Here is a 4,924-nt window from a genome sequence, read left to right as displayed (position 1 = left end):
AATTCTCTTTGTAATAGATAGATTCAAAATCATATGAGAGTCGATTAGGGTTTCTTGAGAGTTTGTAATTTCTATTATCAATAAAAGAAAAGCAGCCGCTATTTCTCTGTTTAATCTTCTTGTTTACTTTCTCTTACAAACTTCTAGTGTAAATCGTTCTACTTTAAGATCTGGGAAATAACAAGCATATCAGTTAGAGCTGCCAGAAGAGCTGAGTCTGATTCACAACATTTTTCATGTGTCGAATCTGCAGAAATATTTGGCTGATCCGAATCTAGCTATACTGTTGCCAGAGATTCAATTAGACAGTAAGTTGAATTTTGTAGAAACACCGGAAGCTGTTATTGACCGAAAGATCAGGTTATTGAGAAACAAAGAAATAAGTCTGGTGAAGATTCGGTGGAAGTTTCACAAAGGACCAGAAGSAACATGGGAATTGGAATCAAAGATGAGATCAGAATACCCATGGCTTTTTTATTAAAGGAATTCCGAGACGAAATTCTTTTAAGGGGTGGATAATGTGATAACTTGATCCTGGTTATCACCCAAGGTAATTAATATGTGATTATCTGATTAAATGATTACGTGATAGCATGATAAGTTGATACGTTTGATCATGCTGGTATGTGAAAATTAATTGTATAATGTGGTTATGTGCATCAGAATATGTATATATGTAGAAATATATATATATAATATTTTACACACATGCATATTAGGAAATGCATAGTGTGTGTGGATGTATGTGTGCATGGTTTTGAGTATGCGTGCATGTGAATGAATTGGTTATTATAAAAAGGGGCTGTTAGCCGACTTTCCAGATTTGGAAATGTATAAAAGAAGGGCTTAGCCTCCATATTTTTTCTTCTTGCCTTTTGATAAAATTGTGCGATTTAAAGAAGAAGAGTTGACCGGATTGCAAGTGTGTGATTTCAAGATCAAGTTGATTTCAAGTGTTTGATTTCAAAAGCTTGTTAAGGTGAGTAATTTCTAAACTCCTTTTGCGTAAATCTTTTACTGGTTATATATGAATCTTGTTTATTATTTGAATGAAATAAAAGGATTTTGCTTAAGGATTTTGTCTGGACAAAGCTTGTCTGGATTGTTTAAAATCGGTCAAAGGTTGGACGATGTATTGTCCGGATTGTTTTAAATCGGTTAAGTTGTGAGCGGGGTATTGTCCGGACTTGTTATCCGGACAAAGATGTTGATTTTGATTCTAAGTGTTAATCGGTCAAGCTTTATTCGGTGTGTTGTCCGGATTGTTGACCGAAGATGAAGTCCAGCTAAATCAAGTGACTGGATTTGAAGTGATGCCTTGTGTTTTTGATAAGAAATGTTATTTTATCATAAAAAGGGAAGTTTTGAAATAAATGACTTTGTATTGATAACAATTTCAATGACTGTGGTCTATTTGGAATTGTTTTGTGAAATATTTTGATGAGGGAATAAGGGTGGCATATCAAGGAGAGGTGTACCATGGGATAAGGGTGGCATATCGAGGAGAGGTATACCATGGTATAAGGGTGGCATATCAAGGAGAGGTGTACATTTGGATATAAGGGTGGCATTTGTATGTGTGATTGTATGATATAACTCCTTCTATTATACCCTTTAAGATTATCGTGTTCCGGAATCTTTATTTCTTTGTGATTTAAAGATTTATGATCAAGGTTTTTATTGGAAATCATATTCTTGATGTTATTGAGGAGAAAAACATCAGGTTTGGCCTGAAACTTTATTTAAACCTTGTTTTGATTTGAAAAGGTTTAAAAGTGGCATTATGTGAARCCTGATTGGTTATGAGGTATGGGATTTATATAGCTAAAAGCTTTGCTTGAARTGTGGAAAAGATCTGGTATTATGTTCTTATTTATTCATATATTTGTTATATATATGAAATGTTGTTTTCCATAAAGATTTTGGTGATTTTCATTCTACAATAACATAAATAGGGCATCTCACTAGACCTTCCGGTCTAACCCTCGTTTTGTGATTTTAACTATGTGTTGTAGGAGGTGTGGACGGTAAGGGAAAGGGAAAAATGTGATATTTTCCTATATGCATTTTTCTTGAAAATCTGTTTTAATGTACAGTTTTGATCAATTAGTACAAGTAATGTATTTGAAATTTTTTAGACCTTGTATTTGGTCATAATAGATTCTTGTACTAAGGGACCTGAATGGAATGATATCATGTATTTCTTTTGTATGAAATATGAGTTACATGCAATGTATGGCTTGGGGTGTTACAGCGACCGATTTAGAAACAAATTGTTCCAATCTTGAGTAATACAAATCAAAATCGAAAATAGTGATACAAATGGTATGAGAAAATCAATTTAGATCAAGAAAGGCAGAATCCTGTGAACAATCAAACAACAACAAACAAAAAAACCTGATTTCTTAGATAAAACAGCAAACCTGTGACTTCCTTGATGAAACAGGATTTCCTTGATAACAAACTACGATAAAAGACAGCTTCCAATCGAACAACAACTTTGTATTGTGCGATGAATACCAAAATAAAAAAAAGTGCTTTACCGAGTGTGGTTTCTAAACACTCAGTTTAGAACCCGATTAGGTCAAACTTTGAGCGATTTAAGAACTGGTTGAACTGTTCTTGAGCGTATTCGATCAACAAGGAAGAAAGACTTGAGCGATTTATCTGAGCGATTTAACAAGCGATGAAGATGAATAAGATGGYTGGGCTAGGCTAAAATAAACCGAATGGACCTGAAAAATTATGGGCCTTGACAGATTTACTACCAAAAACACAAAAACAAATCAAAAATTAAAAAAAAAGGATCAAAACACTGGTTTTTGAAAGAAAAAAAAGAACACAAAACTTTTAAAAAACACAGATTTTCACCAAAAAACTAAAATTCGGATGATCAAATCACAGATCTTTGTGAATAACAAAGATTCACAAAGTGTTTTCGCACATTTTGTTCTCGAAAATAACGCAAAAACACACAAATTTAGAAAATAAAAATCGGATAAAAAAAATGAACATGAAGAACATAAAATGAACACAGAAAAAAAATTAAAAAAATTCCAGATTTGTTGATTTCTTCTTCTTGATTTCGTGCACAACTTGCTCTGATTACCAATTGATAGTCCCCTTCAATGATCAATCTTCATGAAAGCTTCATAATCCATGGCAGATCTAACATGAACATTCAAGAACACATGATGAACTTTGAGAGAGAAAGTCAACATTCAAAGCTTGGTCAACTCTCTATTACGTAATCAGAATTTTTACAAATGAAGCTCTCTCCCAAGATTACAAAGACAAATACCCTATTTATAGGGTCAAATTTCTAAACATGGTCAAAGTCAAACCTATCTAAGAAAAGTCAAACACAATGACTTTTACAATTATAGACAATATTTAACTTTCAAGACGAATACAATTTAATACTGATTTTCAGTCCTAACAGATTGATATTCGAATAGGGATGAAACAAATGAAAACCTTAAGAGTAGAAACGGGAAGAAACAGATTAAAGTTCGATGATCTTGAGCGATGTAACTGGTAAGGATGACCGGAGACGATGATGAACAGGAAATGAGAGTAAAAGTAAAAAATGAAAAGTAAAAATTAGTCGATTATTTATAGTCAAAGTCAAAACTCGTTCAAATTCTAAACCGCTCAAGGCTTATCCGGATTAGAATAAATCAGTCAAGAGGTGTCCGATTTATGGAATAAGAAACAACTAATCCGGACAATAAATTGCTCAAGACATAGGCGATTTAGAAGAACACCGGTCAAGACTATTCCGGTTTAAGAATAAACCGCTCAAGAGTCAATCGATTTAGAGATAAATCGCACAACAAAGAACACTAAATCACTCAAACGAAGGATTAAATAGCTCAACAAATAAGCGATTTAAGGACGAAAAGCACGAATGAAACAAGCGATTTAAGAATCCAGTCAAAACAACTAAGCGATTTACAAATCCGCTCAATCCCTTGTAAAACATATCCGGATAAGAGTTTATCATATAACCTTTTGTCCGGATTAGTCTAAATCGGACAAGTGTTGTCCGGATTTGTAATAAATCGGACAAGTGTTGTCCGGAGTTAGTCTAAATCGGTCAAACACTTATATTTTTAAATTCTACTTCTTTCAACAATTAGATAATGTTTAAAATACCTGTAAGAAAAATATAAATTGTTAGTTCAAAACAGATAAAATTCACTCCCCCTCAAAATATGATCAGTTAATCAAAAACAGATAAAAATCCACACTCCCCTCAAATATAGATTCCCACGATCAAGAAATTTAAAATCAGATAGAAAAATTGAAACACTGACTTGTATTTAAAAAATACAGATATTTGACCAAATGAATTTGAATTAAATACAATTTAATAAATTGAACTGTTTTTAATAAAAATTCAAATTTTCAAATTTAACATACCTAACTTAGATACAAGAAAGCTAAAACGTTTTTCATCTAAAGCTTTCGTAAATAAGTCAGCTAACTGAAATTATGTTTTTACAAAATATAGTTCAATGGTTCCTTTTTCTACATGATCTTTAATAAAATGATATCGGATATCTATATGTTTAGTTTTTGTGTGTTGAACAGGATTACAAGAAATAGCAATAATGCTTTTGGAATCACAATAAATGGGCATTTTATTAAAATAAAACCCGTAGTCTCTGAGTTGTGTCTGCATCCATAAAACTTGAGAACAGCAGCTTGCAACAGCTACATATTATGCTTCGGCAGTGGAAATGAATACGCAGTTCTGTTTCTTTGATGCCCAGCTGACTAACTTATCTCCCAAAAACTGCAGATGTCCTGATGTACTTTCATGTCCAACATACAGCCTGCATAGTCTGCATCTGAATAAGCTGTCAGTTCAAAACTAGTACCCTTGGGATACCAGAGTCCAAGATTAGCAGTATCTTTA

Source organism: Cynara cardunculus, assembly GCF_001531365.2.
Source record: "Cynara cardunculus var. scolymus isolate 2C chromosome LG 9, CcrdV1, whole genome shotgun sequence".
In the NCBI taxonomy this organism is placed as follows: Eukaryota; Viridiplantae; Streptophyta; class Magnoliopsida; order Asterales; family Asteraceae; genus Cynara; species Cynara cardunculus.
Note: the sequence above shows the minus strand (reverse complement) of the source record.